This window comes from Pongo pygmaeus, chromosome 6 (genome assembly GCF_028885625.2).
Source record: "Pongo pygmaeus isolate AG05252 chromosome 6, NHGRI_mPonPyg2-v2.0_pri, whole genome shotgun sequence".
In the NCBI taxonomy this organism is placed as follows: Eukaryota; Metazoa; Chordata; class Mammalia; order Primates; family Hominidae; genus Pongo; species Pongo pygmaeus.
Genome location: NC_072379.2, coordinates 50942992 through 50959659, shown reverse-complemented (window position 1 = coordinate 50959659; position 16668 = coordinate 50942992).

The following is a 16668-nucleotide window of genomic DNA, read 5'->3' as shown; positions in this document are numbered from 1 at the left end:
GCCACCGCTCCTAGCCTGAGAAGAATCTTTGTGGAGACTTGGGGAAGGTCAGGCAGAAATCACAAGTTCAGCTTTTCTCTTGGTTCTAGCTGTTTGCAGCTAGTGAGTCAACAGTTTGATCTGTGGCCAGAAAGAGTGACAATAAGCAGCAGTCCATGCATCAGCTAGCATAGGTTCGATTATGCTGTGGTAATAACTACCCCAAAATCTCAGTGATGTAACACACTAGATTATTTCTAAGTCAAAGTTGCTATTTTCTCAAAGGCCACACTTTTATGGACACTTTGTCCTTATTGACATGCCTAGATGAAAAGGACCAAGATATGAAGGAGGAAAAGACATATTAGAAGTCAGCTGATACATAGGCAATACCTCCAAGTGATGAAAGACAGCATGAAATACAATTAAAGCATCCTCAACATTTTCCTGTTAAAGCCAAAGTGGGAGAGAATTGGCCTTATTTAATTAATTAGGACAAGGGTACATAATTTATTGAAAAAGAATCATAGATTGAGCTTTCACTGTCACTTGTCATGATTCCTGAATTTAATACCTACTTTATTCTCCATAGGATTAAAGAATGTTTTAATTTTTTATTCAATTTTCTTAGGGAATTGTAATTGTTATCTTGTTTATATAGTGGATTTCCATGGGATTACTACCTGAAATTATTTGCATATGATTATATAGGGAAATTTAACCAACTAACCACATTTTAACGATTATTGCTTTGTAATACATAATTACCTATTAAAATTTGGTGTAAAACATACAGTAAGTCTTGAAATAAAAACTTGAATCAGTTAGTCTGATCTAAATTCAATTAATATTTTTTCTTTTACTGCCATTATATATCAACAATTTGGACTGCTAATGCAACTTTGGGAGGCTGAGACAAGCAGATCACGAGGTCAGGAGTTCGAGACCAGCCTGACCAACATGGTGAAACCCCATCTCTACTAAAAACACAAAAATTAGCCAGGCATGATGGCAGGCGCCTGTAATCCCAGCTACTTAGGAGGCTGAGGCAGGAGAATCACTTGAACCCGGGAGGCAGAGGTTGCAGTGAGCCAAGAGCGCACCACTGCACTCCAGCTTGGGCAACAGAGTGAGACTCCGTCTCAAAAAAAAAAAAAAAGAACACATTCACAAATAAAACTTTAAAAATGTGCATACATATATTAAAAGTTAATTTGACTTAGATTTAAAAGTTTATGTATTTATCGCTTAAAATGTAAAAAACAAAGTTAGTCTGGCACATGCATCCGGCAGTTCCCTGTAAGCAGTGTCTCAAAGATGTCGGTAGTTTACATCTTGCGTTTCCACCATCTCAAAACATACTTCTACCATCCCTAAGGCAGGGGAAGAAGACAGCCAGGGGATCTCTCAGGAGTTTCTTCTGACCTCAGCTTAGAAGTGACACCTGTCACTTCCACTCACAGTTGAATGGTTGCAGCTAGACGCATGGCCTTGTCCAACCTCAGAGGAGGCTGGGAAGTGTGGAGGATATTTGGCAAGCATAAATGTCTCTGTCACAGCTCTCTTCTCTCCTTCCAACCCTGCCAGGAAAGCTTTATACTGACCTTCCATGTTTAAGAAAACTCTCATCTTCTCCCTATAAATTCCCAGAGAAGTGCCCTGCTTAGGTTTATGCCCCGCCAACTTTCTTTTGGCTTTAAACACATTGCCAAATTAATACATATAATTTGTATTAAAATCAGTGTTTGATTAGATATTGTATTATCATATAATATAGTATTAATGATACAGCATTATGGCATGTATGTATTAGGATGGTGCAAAAGTGATTGCAGCCAATATTATTACCTATGATACAGTATTAAAAATTAATACTGAATAAATATAATTCAATTATTAATATAAAATTTATATATAATTAAATAATTCATATATAATTAATATAAAAATTTAGACATACTATACTTCTGGGAAATATCTGTTCTAATCATAAATTATTGCATTATACATGGGGAAAGCTCAGAGCAGAATCACAGAATTGGACCCAGAATTAAACTAGTTAAACCCTATAACTAATAAATTAATTCATTCAGTCCCCTCTTTAACACTTGCTAACAAGGAATTCACTAACACCTGGTAAGATGGGATGTTAGAACTGGTGCGAACTCAGAGAAAATTTTGAAGACAAACAAATTCCTTTTTTGGATGAGGAGTAAAAAATGAGAGAATTTAAATGGCTTCCTGAGACCTTACAGAGTCACTGAGGCAGGCTGGAGCCACTGTTTCCAGCTCCTAGACCACGGGGCTCCTCTCCAGCACCTGGAAAACCCTGCGTCAGAGCACACATGGTGGAAAAGGACAGCGTCATTCTCCATGCAAAGAGTGTTTTGAGTCTTCTATTTATATTCTACTCCAGGATATGTCTATTTTCTTTTAATAGAAAATGTATTAAATCAATTAAATTGGTCAGGCATGGTGGCTCACACCTGTAATCCCAGTGCTTTGGGAGGCCAAGGTGAGAGAATCACTTGAGGCCAGAAGTTCAAGACTAGCCTGGGCGACATAGCAAGACTCCCAAAACTACAAAAAAAAAAAAAACTAAACTAAACATTAGCCAGGCAGAGTGGTGCATGCCTGTAGTCCCAGCGGCTCTGTGGCAGAGGCAGGAGGATCACTAGAGCCCAGGCATTGAAGATTATGGTGAGCTATGATCATGCTGCTGCACTCTAGCCTGGGTGACACAGTGAGACCCATCTGGAAAAAAAAAAAATTAATGATCTAAGAAGAGCTGCATGCTATTAACTTCATGGCTGCTGGTGGCCCTAGCCCACCTATGTACTATGCACCAATAGTACTCCTGACCTCCTTGGAGAAGAAAATGTTAATCTCTGAATTAAAACATTCCTCAGATTAATCCAACAAATGTTACTTTATGTATTCAACAAATACTTCTTGAGTACCTACTGTGTGCCAGCTTCTGCCCTGAGCACTTACTGTCTATTATATTATCTTATTCACTCTGTACAGCAACTCTGTGAGGTATTATTTTCCCCATTTACAGATAAGGAAACATGTTCAAAGAAGTCAAACAAGTTGCCCCCAGTAAATGGGTGAGGACTGGAATTTGAATCCAGGTCTGGATTTACAACCCCTATCTGAGTCAAAACTCACTTGTTTGCAAGTAACATAGATCCAAAAAAACTCAGCTCCTGTAACTGGGGGAGTTAAAGCTAGCCCCAGTGACACATCACCATGTTTTGACTCAGCTTCCCTCTGACCTCTCCGGCTGTAGATGGCTCCCTTTGTACAGTGGGGACAATGGAGAAGGGGTTATGGGGGCCAAGGGAAATCCTCTCCCTTTACATTCTGAACGTTCCCTGAAAATCACTAAGAGGCAAATTAACAGGAGAAAGGGCATACAGATTTACCCGGTCTTAGTTTTACATAACATGGGAGCCTTCAGAATGAAGACTCAAAGATACAGGGGAAATGGTCCATTTTTATGCTTAGGTTCAACAAAGTATGGACAGATGTATGGAAATATGATTGGACAGAAAAGGTAGATCCAATGCGAATAGACAGAGCCGGGAAACCCACAAGGCCTGCCTGTCTAGATTCTTCCTGGCCTCTCTGAGCACACATTCCCTCCTTCTGGATGTGGAGCAGGACCCTCTCTGGAATGGGGTCTTATGACCTACACTCAAACAAGGTAGATCAGATAATTTCTTTATGGCCAGTTTTGCACAGAAAAGCAGGGGAAAGTTAGAGTAATACTTTTAGGTTTTGTGCCTGGCTTTGGGGCAAAGGAGTTCTGGTTTCTATGACCCGCCCTGGGGAAGAGGGATTCTAGTTTCTATGACTGTCCTTGAGAAACAATGAAACTAACAGACAAGAGAACACGAGATGGTCAGAGAAAAACTCTTGCTTCGGAGGCTGCTGCTGGAGCCTTTATTTTGAGGTATTGTTTTCTGAGTCCCAACAGGGGCATAGCTCAATCTTACATCAAACCACCTCAACAGCGCAGTGGAAACTGAGAGGCCCGGAAGTCCACTGAATGATTCTGATTGGCCTGGGTCAGGCCAGTGCCCACCTCAGAACCAATCATGGGGTCCAGGGGGTGGGATAACTGCACTTGGCCTGCCCTGGTCATTTGCCCACCCCAATGGCTGGAGTAAGGGTGAGTGGAAGTGGTTCTGGTCATCAGCATTGCAGGACCATGCAATCCAATTGAAGGGATTGTTGGCAGATGATAAAGCAACAGCAATAGATGTCCTATCCAACTATCCTGAGACAACTGAAGAACAACACTCATGATAAAAAAAAAATTGTATTGATCTTCAACGTCTTTCACTGCCCTTTGGTAGAAGCAGGAAAGATTATTCAGCATACGCCCATGCCTCTGATTTTACAATCACAGTTTTGTAGGATTCCCCAGGCAGCACAAGCAAAAGGGCAGGGAGTAAGGTGGGCCTCTCTCAGTTAGCACCATCAACCAAGACCAGCCACTTACGGAGCTGAGCCCAGCTGCTGAAACTCCTGAGCTAATTTCCTTTGCAGGAAAACTGAAAGAAAGATTGCTTATCTCCATAATCTCTCCAAAGAGTGTTGTCACTCAGGTGCCTACCCCTCCCCTCGATGCCCCTTGCTCCAGGTGCCCCTTTGTGGGGTGCTCAACCCAAATCCTGAATGTGCAGACAGAAGGCAGGTAGAAGTTTGGCACCACTGAAGTCTGGGTTTCCAGGCCAAACTCTGCACTTGCCAATAACTATTTACATTACAGAAGCAAAAGCACAAAGCCCGGGGCCTCTCAGGGCTGCGTGGCTGAAAAAGGGCCTTAATGAGCCCTGAGAATCCTGCTTTCTGAGCTAAACAAGTGGCTCAAGGTCAATATCATCAGAATTCGAGGAGAAGACCTTGTTTTGACTGAAAGATCAAAGCAAGGGGCATTTTTGATCGGAATTGGCCAGACAAATATTTTAGCCTCCAATTTACTCTGATTATGCAGAACAGGTCTGAGAGGCTCACAGCCATTAGAAAGACGGTCACTCAGCCTGGCCAGGCTAGAGGGACAACAAGCCTGGTAGGAGAGTCCTGAGAGTGGAGAATGTTCCACCAGGTGGCCTGTGGGAAGTACGAGGCAGGCGAACCCCCAGCCCACTCTCTGAGCTTGTGACATGGATGTGGAGGGGATGCTGGGATGGAAGGGGCCTCAGGACCTCTGTCGTCCCTTAGCCTTGCCGCAGCTACCTGCCACACAGCCAGTTAATAGCCAGGTTGGAAGGACAATCAGGCCCCCCACTCCTACCGGGCTACTTGCACTTCTGCTGCTCCCTGCTGAAAATGCTCACAGTGGAACATAAAACCCACAGCACACTGCAAGCTCTAGGGAGACACTGACAAGAGCCTCAGGGCTGCCCCTGAGATGCTGGTGTGAAGAGCCAGGAAAGGCCTGGAGAGGCCGATAAGAAAGGATGGTCCTCCAAGGGGTAAATGCACCAGGAGCGAGGCTCCCCTGGACGAGGTGGATGGAGCGTGTCCCTGGAAGATCCCCATGAGCACTGGATCCTGAGTCCGTCCTAGGAAGGCTTTCCTGACATGGCAGACATTGGCTGGACACTTACTCTGCAGCAGGCACCAGTCTTTTACATGAAGTTATTTACAGAATTCTCATAACCACTCTGCAATGCTGTCTCAATTTTATAATAAGGCACCTGAGAATCAAAGCTATACAATAACCTGCTCAAGGCAAGCCAGCAACTACATAGCAGAAGCAGGATCAGAACCCAGACCTGTCTGTCTTCAGCATCTTTGCAGAATCAAGCAGCTACTCTAACTTTCCTGTATAAACTATACCCAAAGGGTTGGTGCATTTTAGAAGATTCCAGCTAATACATAAAAAAGAAATGACAGATTTAGAATATCAGGATTTCACCACTCTGCAACCCCTAATGAAGAAATAGTTCTAGGCAATAATCATCAATGACTAAAGAAACTATTAGGCATAAAAACTGATGGGGAACCATACATTGGATGGATCAACCCTAATATCATGAAAGAAGAAACAACCAGATGCTTCCCAATGTAATACAGCGGGGGAGGTATGCACAATTACCAATCATCAAAAAATCAGACCTGGATCTAAACAAGCTGCTAAATCTACTGCCAGCTTATAAGGAACAACAGGGGACAAAAGAACATCTTAAACTACACCACAGTTGATAAATGGAAAAATCCAAAATATGAGCAATTCTTCAGTTCAAAACGATCTGACTCCTTCCACAAATAAATTGCTAGGAGGGAGAAAAGACAGAAGGAGCCACTTATAGATCAAAAGAAGCTTCAGAAACATCGAACAAATGAAATGTGTAGACCTTGTTTAGATGCCAATTCAAACAAATCTACTAGATAAAAGCATTTTTTAGACAATGGGGGGATTTGCATACTGGCTGGACATTTGATGACACCAAATGTATTAGTTTTCCATCGACATCATAACAAATGGCCATAATTTTAGCAGCTTAAAACAGCACCCACTTGTTATTGTTTTTTTAGACGGAGTGTCACTCTGTTGCCCAGGCTGGAATGCAGTGGCATGGTCCCAGCTCACTGCAACCTCCGTCTCCAGGGTTCAAACGATTTTCCTGCCTCAGTCTCTTAAGTAGCTGGCATTACAAGCACGCACCACCATGCCTGGCTAATTTTTGTATTTTGAGTAGAGACAGGGTTTTACCATGTTGGTCAGGTTGGTCTCGAACTCCTGACCTCAAATGATCTACCCTCCTCAGCCTCCCAAAGTGCTGGGATTACAGGCATGAGCCACCGATCCTGGCCACTCGCTTGTTATCTCACAGTGCTATAGGTCAGAAGTGCAGGCACAGCATGGCTCGGCAGGGCCTCTGCCTACAGCTTCACAAGGCCGCAGTCAAGGCGTCAGCAGGGTTGTGTTTGCTTCTGAAAGCTCCAGGGGAGAATCGTTTTGAGCCATTCAAGTTGTTGGCTGAATCCAGTTTCTGGTCGATCTGAGTTGCCCGCTTCCTGGCACCCTTAGCTCCTCGAGGCCTCCTCTGGCTCTGAGCTCGACCCCTCCATCTCAGAGCCAGCAGCGACTCAGCAAACCTTCCCCACACTCAGCATCCCTCCAACTTCCCCTCATGCTGCACTTCTCTCCTGCCTTCCTCCTCTTCTTCCAGTTGGAGATAGCCGTCTGCTTTTAGGGGCTCGTAGATTGGGCCCACCCAAATAACCCAGAATAATCTCCCTGTCTTTAAGCTCCCAATCTTCATTACATCTGCAGAGTCCCTCTTAGAAGGTATTTACAGTTTTCAGGGTATATGCGGTGGACATCTTTGGGGGGTGGGTATTAGGAACATTTAGAGATGAAATGATAAATTAACTGAGATTTGCTTAAAATAACCCAAGATGGGGGTCAGAGAGAGTGGATGAAGCATGTTAGCCCTATTTTGATCATTGTTAGCCTGAGTGGCAGCTTCATAATGATACATTATTTATCTCCTCTGCTCTGAAATATGCATAAAATGATTTATAATTTATCAATAAGGTGGGAGCGCCTTCCATCACACCTGTGATCCTCAAACTTCACGGGACACAGAATTACTAGAAAGCATATTAAACATGCAGACTTCCTGAGTCCTGTCCTGAGGATCTATCTGGTTTCAGCAGGTTTAGAATGGGATCTTGGGGATTCTGAGTGGCACTGACCAGGCCTTAAGAATCACTATACGATTATGGGAAGATTAATAAGAAAGCAGTAAATATTAGGCACAAAAAAGTTAGAGAAGTTCAAAGAATAGACAGATTGGATCAATAGGAGAGAACAAGGAAGGCTTCCTGAGAGGGATGATGTCTGAGGTAAGGACATCAAAGAATGGACAGAATTTAATAGCATGAAATTTGAAATTTTCTTTTAAACCCTACAGGCAAGAAAAGGCAGGGCAGAGCTGAGACATACCAACTTGTCCAGCTTGGTTGAAGAATAAGATCAGGGAAAGGGAGGTGTAAAGTAGTAAAATTGAAGGTGGAGTCTTGCTTTGCACAGTCCTGAATGCTGGGGTTTGTATGTAAGTCAGCAAGCAAGGGAACTATTGATGGAGTCTGCCAAGTGGAATGACATGTTTGGTGTTATGCATTTTAACTCAAATCCCCATTTCAGAATAAACCCCATTTGTTAATAACATCTTCTCTAACGTTGCTCAGAAAGTACTAGAAAGCTTGGACATGGCATGGCTAATAACATGTTTGCCAAAACCAAGACCAGCACTCAGAAAGCCATGCACTTCTCTGTGGGGCCTGCTGTGGGGTGGGGGTGGCTGAGCTTCAGTTCATTCCTTTCTCCTTCCTGCTTTTACAAACATGCAGTGCAGAGTGATATGCTCACCTCCAAAGGGCAACAATCAAAGTGGCAAATGTATAACAGATCGTCACGGCTGCTTTAAATCCTAACCAAATAAACTTCTTATTTTTCTAAGTATTGACTAAGCATGGTGTGGTTCAGGCCACTGTTTGGAAAGGTGGAATCGGCTTCACATTTTTCCTTGTATATTTTGACATTTCTGAGAGTGGACAATGGCATTGAGAAGGTTGGATCTGTGTTATTCCTCTGGGTAATGGAGAATGTAAATTATTACTCTTTCTTCTCTTCTAAAAGTGTCTCTTATGTGTCCAAGGAGAATCTTAAAGGCCCAGCATGCAGGGCAACATTTTTGCCCTTGTGAACTCAGAGTTCAGTGTTAAACAGTTATGTTTGTTACAAGTAAATAAATGCAAGAGGGCAGTGGACACACACATGCATGCAGAGAAATACAAGCACACACACAGTTTTATCCAAATAGAAAGGACCATATGTTTTTAACTGAATTGCATTGCATCTAAGACACTCCCAGTTATAAGACATAGCATTAAACTATGATGCGGTATTGATTATAAAATGCACCATAATCTTAAGGATATTAAAATGTCAGTTGAAGAAATATAGTATTTTTTTTTTTGAGACGGAGTGTCACTCTGTTGCTCAGGCTGGAGTGCAGTGGCGCGATCTCAGCTCACTGCAAGCTCCACCTCCCTGGTTCACACCTTTCTCCTGCCTCAGCCTCCCGAGTAGCTGGGACTACAAGCGCCCACCACCACACCCAGCTAATTTTTTGTATTTTTAGTAAATACAGGGTTTCACCATGTTAGCCAGGATGGTCTCGATCTCCTGACCTCGTGATCCACCCACCTTGGCTTCCCAAAGTGCTGGGATTACAGGCGTGAGCCACTGTGCCCGGCTGAAATACAGTATTTTGTTAAAATTCTCCTCCAGAACAGAGCTCAAATGACACTTTCCGTAAGTGCTGTTATTAGTCATCCGCATTCACAGGAACATGGAAGTTATCACCGTTACCACAGCAAGGCACCTACCTCAAGTCACCCAGCAAGAACTGCAATAAAGAGCACTGAATGTGGAATTAGGAAGTCTTGGTTCAGATACCAGCCCTGCCACTTCCTACTGTGCAAACTTAAGCCAGGCTTTCAAACTCCCTGGGTTTCAATTTCCTTATCTGTTACATGGGGATAATGATATTTACCAAACAAGACTGTTGTAAGAATAAAATCACAAACCCACACAAATTTTCCTAGCCCCAAATCTGTCATATAGCAAGTGATTACTAAATGTAGAATCCAAATCCAAGTGCTCATGCCACACATAATTAATGTCATGCACTGTGGAGGATGCATAATGGAATAAACAATCAGCAAGGTAAGTCCTTACTGAGATCTTACCATGAGAACTTGCCCTTAGTTTCCCATTATGTAACATGATGGTTCTCAAACTTGAGCGTGGATCACGATCACCCAGAGGGTGAGTGTTACATCACAGATTACCAGGCCCACTTCCAGAACTTCTGGCTCAATACATCCGAGAGTGGGACCTGAGAATTTGCATTTCTAACTTCCCAGGTGATTCTGATGCTGCTGCTTCAGGTACCACACTTACGAGAACCACTGATGTCAAGTGTAGTCTCTGCCCCAAGGAGCTCTTAGTCTAATTGAGGAAATAAGGAAAAACTCACAAGACATTCTAGCAAACAGCAAAGCCCCCTCTCTCATTATGGGTTGATGGGTGGGACCCAGATGATGGCGGCAGAAGGGGTCCAGGGGAGAGAATGAGAATAGTGAAGCCTGGAGTGGCCATACCTCTGATAAGATTGGACAGGATCTTGAAGACTGGGCAGATTTTGTCCAGGCAGCAAGGTGAATCCTGACACTGTTAGGATTCTTACTGGCTGGTGTCCATTGTGATTGGTCAGAGCCATGCCCATTAGGTAGCTTAGTTTGCTTCTTGATGAACAGATGTGGCAAGGGAGTCTAGGTAAAGGAACAAACACAGAGGAGGGAATGAGGGTTCTGGCTGGCAGGAAAACAAGCCTGATAGGGCAGAAGGCAGCACCAGGGAGAGGTGAAAGCAGCTGGGAGGGATGTTAGGAGGTGATGTGGTTGGGACTAGGGTCTGGAGAGAGTGGTGCAGGTAGGTGGCATGCACATTCCAGGCACAAGGGATGAACTCCTAGAGCAGGGTCCTGGCAGTAAGACCAGAGAAGTAGAGACAGACAAAAGCATGATTTAAAGAGCAGAAATCAACAGAGCTTACTGCATGGTTGGAAATGGGTTAAAATGAGGGAATTTTTGGCCAGACGCGGTGGCTCACGCCTGTAATCCCAGCACTTTGGGAGGCCAAGGTGGGTGGATCACGAGGTCAGGAGATCGAGACCATCCTGGCTAACACGGTGAAACACTGTCTCCACTAAACATTCAAAAAAATTAGCTGGGCATGGTGGCGGGCGCCTGTAGTCCCAGCTACTAGGGAGGCTGAGGCAAGAGAATGGCGTGAACCCGGAAGGCGGAGGTTGCAGTGAGCTGAGATCGCACCTCTGCACTCCAGCCTGGGTGACAGAGAGAGACTCTGTCTCAAAATAAATAAATAAATACAAATGAGGGGATTTTTAAAGATGAGGCTGAATGACTTCAAAATGGTAGTGCCTTTGGAGAAAAAAATAACGACACTGGGAGAAAGAAGAGGTTTGTGAGGCATGAGGATGGATGCACGTGGTTTGAGATCATGTATGTTTGGGTGCTGACCACCAAGTGTGATCATCTATTGGATCTTCTGAGATGTGCTGTCAAGCTCAGAGAAAGGATGGGATTCAAGGATATAGGAAGCTGTCAGTCTAGAGGTGTGAGCTGAAGCCAAGGAGGTATAAGGGAACCAAGGGAGGGACAATCAGGAGAAAACTTGACTGAATGTTGACAAATACCCAAAGTTAGGCAAGAGAAATACCAGGCAAAACCTCTTCTGATAAGCTCAACTACATGTATGAACTGCCTGGTGCGTGCCACACCAGGAGAGTGATGCAGCAAAGAAGCTGATGTGGTCCCATCCCTGAAGGTACAGTTGCAAGGCAGGTGGATAGCATTCGTAATGTGAAACATCTTAGATCACAAAAGTGGGCCTCCTAATTAGTGTGTGTGTGGTGATGGAGATGGGGGGAGGTATTCATGGATGGCTTCCTGGAGGAGGAGATGTCTACGCTGAGAATTGAAAGAGGAGCAGAAGTGAATTGATGAAGAACAATGAGAGGGCTTGTATTTTATTCAGAGATAAATGATTTTCAAAGGAAATAGAAAAAATTTGGTTGGCTTTTAAATGATAGCATTTATTTTTGTTATTGCCTTTCATGTTTTTCTTTTTCTAAAATAGAAAAGCTTAAAAAATAAAACCAGGAAAATGTGGTATCAGCAGCCAAGAGAGAGTGGAGCTTTATAAATCGGCAGGTCTGTGTGCTGTTGAGCCTAAATGCACCCCTATACATCTTCTCCATGCATCTGAGAAAGTAGGTGCATTGGGCAATGAAGGATTCAATGGTAACTTATGGCAAAAACCATCATTAAGGATAAAAGTGGCCATTACATAATGATGAAGGGAACATACCTTCCAGCAAGATATAACAATCCTGAACTGTATGATCATAATAATGTAGTCTTGGCTCATACAAAGCCAAAACTGAGAGAATTACAGAAAGAAAAATATCAAAATCCACTATCAGAGCAAAAGATTTTAACACAGTTATTAAAGAAATATATAGAACACATGAACAAAAAATCAGCAAGTACACAGAAGATTTGGACATCCCAGTGAACAAGCTAGATATGTATAAACCATGTCAACAATCAGATAATATATTTTCAGATATGCATAAAACATACATATCATGTGTCACATCATGTACCAGGCTGCAAGGCAAGTCTCTCAAGGAATTTACAGTCTAGTAGAGAGATAAGTGACCCGTGGTCCACTTGACTTTGTGATCTGTTTCCTGATGAAATTTCAGGAACAAGAAACTAAAATCAATGAAATTGATTCACTCACTGGTGTGGTGTCCTAGAGTGACCTCCCTGGCCAAGCCCTGGCCAGCCCTGCCTCCTCTTCCCTGCCACCTCCAGCCAGGGCTGGGTAGCTATCCCAGGGCCGGGTTCTGAACAGAGGCTGCCTATGGGGAGGGGCTTACAGGACTTCAAATGCTGGGCCCACAGAATAAAATAGACTGAAGGAACAAAACAGCCACTGACCCGATGGAAAAGAATAAAACCCTCCTCTCCTCGTCTCGGGCAGAAGGATGGTGAAAGAACATGCAAGCACAGTTGTGGATGTTGTGATTGCTGATTTAATTTTTTTTCTTTTTTTAATGGGGCCTGAATTGTTTCCCTTCCCTGACCTGACCTGTACAATAAGAGTTTGCTGACCACAGGTCTAAAGAGAAAAAGTTCTCAAACTTTTAAAATCGCTTTCATGTGGTGCTTCTAGTAACATCTTGCTGGTGGAACACAGAAGGGAGGGATCTGGGCTGGGGCCTTCCCCAGCAGCAGAGCTGTTTATTTTCCTTCCCCCGATGAAGTTGACCTTGGCTTCATCACTTCCATTCTGCACAGTTGTTTAACTACTGCTCTTGTTACCATCAAAATTTTCTCCTCTTAGACAAGATGGTCAAAATAAATGAGTTTTGGTACAATGACAAGAATCTAATATCTGTGGATATTTCTTCTCCTTGGGAACTTGCTGGTGACATGTGTCTGGCCATGTCACTCACCAGCATTGTCGTGATCCGTCAGCATGGCCCTTGCTGCCGTGGCAGCAGAGCAGAATAAGGCCCTGTCAGCCTGGGGGCCCCCAAATCACATCCAGTAGCCTGTTGCATAATCCTGATGAAAATACATTTCACCAGATTCTGCATCAACATGGGTGACATTGGCTGGCATTTGGCTTTTCTTTGCAAACCAGACCTGAGAATGGGCCATGGAGTTCCCCTTGATGCATCCATACCAACCAATAAGAAGTGCTAATTCTCCATGACAGAGATACTGACTGGTGGTGATTGGGGAGCTAGTGGTTGGGTGCATGGCAAGGAGTGACATACAGTAACCTAGCCCCCATCATGTGCAATCCAAGAATGCCTTGTGTCTAAGAGGTTGTACCTCTAGTTCCTTTAGGAAAGTCTCAGAATGTCAGCACCCTCATGAATGACTCATGGTGTGCTCTGGCCAGCTGAAACATTAAAGATGATTTAGAGCTAGTGGGATGCATTTGTGGTTAGAGGGACCTCTTTAAGAGTCCAATTGCCAGCTTTTCTGGGGCTTTAAAACCTAGGGAGCTTGAACCAAGTCAAGGCCCTTTAAAAACTGTGGATTTGATTTTTTTTTCTCCCCTCTCCCCACCCCTTCCACTGTTCCCCTTCTGCTTCCAGGTCCCCCTGCTCTTGGGCCCTCACGGGTCATCCCCATATGTTGTCCTCATAGCTCCCCCAAAGGGTAACTTAACAATATAATAGACATCATTCATGGAGTACCATTAACTGAACATGGTGCCAGGAGTCTCACATACACACAAAATTTCTACATTTTTTATGTAGAAATTCTGCATTTTTAAAGAGAGGAAATTATGTTACTTATCCCTAAACCACAGCAGTGGTGAGAGAAACAACGTTGGCATCCAGGTTGGGCTGATCACACCCTCACCCTCCATGTTGCACTGTGCATACGTCATCCTCCTTCTTGACTTTTTCCTCCTCACCTATAAATGGAACTTCCTCCTCAGCTATGAATGAATCCACCTAAAGCAGTGGTTCTCAAAGTGTGGGCCCAGATCAACATCAACATCATCTAATAATAATACACATTATGAGACACCATCCAAGAGTTCTACTGAATCAGAAATCAGGGGTGCAGCCCAGCAATTTGTGTTTTAACAAAACCCTGCAGAAGAGCTTGACATGTACCAAAGTTTGAGAACCACTGGGCTAAATTGTTCATACTACTATGTAGCTGAGATTACCAAACTATGAAGCAGTTCTCTCAGGTTTGTATGAGAAAATACCTAAGACCCCAGAAGATTATAATTGTCTGGATCTTCTGGCCATATTTACAATGATTTTCCTTGGAATTTTGTCTTTCAGATCATACTCACCCTCTCCTCATCAAGTTCAGCAGCACGAACTCAGGCAAGGACATAGGCCTCTTCTGGTCGACTGAGATGATCTGCCATTCTCAGCCACTGCCTAGAGTATTTTGTCACATCCATCTAGTGATTGAGGTTATTTCATTTGTATTGACTTTCTCAGTGGTAAATTATTAAAAATACAGGAAAAAAACATCTCCAAGAAAAAGCTTAGATGGAGACAGACAAAGTGAAATGGGGAGTGGGTGGGTGGGGGGGAACGAAGAACTGGCTTTTTCGGGCAAATTGTAGGATGGGTTTTTATTTTATTTTGGTAAAATATACGTAACATATATAACATTTTAACTATTTTAAGGTACAGTTCAGTGGCATTAAATACATTCACGATATTGTGTAACTATTACCACCATCCATCTCTAGAACTTTTTTAGCTTGCAGAATTGAAACTGTACCCATTAAACAATAATTTCCCATTCCCCTTTTTCCAGCCCCTGGTAACTGCATTCTACCTTCTGTTTCTCTGAGTTTGACTACTTTAGATACCTAATATGGGTGGAATCAGGCAGTATTTGTCTTTCGTGACTGGCTCATTTCACTTAGCATAATGTCCTCAAGGTTCATCCATGTTGTAGTATGTGTCAGAATTTCCTTCCTTTTTATGAATGTGTAATATTCTATTATATATGCCATATTTCATTTATCCATTCATCCATCAATGGACATTTGGGTTGTTCCCACCTTTTGGCTACTGTGAGTAGTGCTGCTATAATGTGGATGTACAAATATTTGTTCAAGCCCCTGCTTTTAATTTTTTGTGGATTTAAATATACCCAGAAGTGGAATTGCTAGATCATATGGTAATTCTCTAACTTTTTAAGGAAACATAGCTGCTGCTACACCATTTTACATTCACACCCAGCAATGCATCTGTATTAGTTAGGGCTCTGATTAATATACAGAAAGAGAGAGAGAGAGTGTGTGTGTGTGTGTCTGCATGTGTGTAGAGACAATATACATATAAAGAGTATATATATACACATTATCTTTCTGTATGCATATATATGTAGATAGATAGCTACATACATACATGCATAAAGACAGAGAAAGAGATTTATTATAGGGAATTGGCTTACATGGTTATGGATGCTGAAAAGTCTCAAGATTTATAGTCAACAAGCTGGAAACCCAGGAAAGGCAATGTGCCATATTTTGCAAGTTCCAGTCCAAAAGCCCCCAGGACATATAATAAAAGCTATTATAATAATAAATATAATAATAGAAGTCATTATTCAGACACACCCAGAATAATGTTTGCCCAAACATCTGGGGACCTCACGGCCAAGGCACATTGACGCAGAAAATTAACCGTCACACTCGTAATTTTCTATTGCTTTTTTTTTTTTAAATAATAGCCATCTAATGGGTTTGACGTTGAATAGTTTTTAAAGATGCTCCTCTCCACTTTTCAGGACCTAAAAGAAAAACATATTTGCTGGTGCCCCATTTTGTTTTTAAGTTCCAGTCCAAAAGCCAGGAGGATTAAGATCCAAGAAGAGCTGATGTTTCAATTCAAGTCCAAAGGCAAGAAAAGATCAATGTCCCAGCTCCAGGCCGTCTAGCAGGAGAAGTTCTCTCTTATCAGCTTTTGGTCTCTTCAGATCTTCAGTTGATGGGATGAGATCCAGCTACATTATGAAGGGCAATCTTCTTTATTCACTCTACTGATCCAAATGTTAATCACATCCAGAAACACCTCAGACACACCCAGAATCATGTTTGCATCTGGGGACCTCATGGCCCTGTCAAGTTGACACAGAAAATTAACCATTGCACTTATAATTTTCTGTTGCTTTGTTTTTTTAAATAATAGCCATCTAATGAGTGTAATGTTGAATAGGTTTTTAAAGATGCTTCTCTCCACTTTTCATGACCTAAAAGAAAAAAATATTTGCTAGTGCTGCATTTTGTTTCTTAGCATTTTAGACCTGAGGGTGCTTAAGAGATTGTCTAGCCTCATAGCATTCAAAGCGTTTTAACAGCAGAACTCCTTTTTCCCCCCCAAATTCAGTCTTAGTTGGAACTCTAAAATACAAAAGAGATAAAAGTAGAGGTGCTCTGGTAAATCCAAAGGTGGGGACACAGCCCCATCCCTAGCCTCCTTCTCTACCCCCAAACCCTGCAGA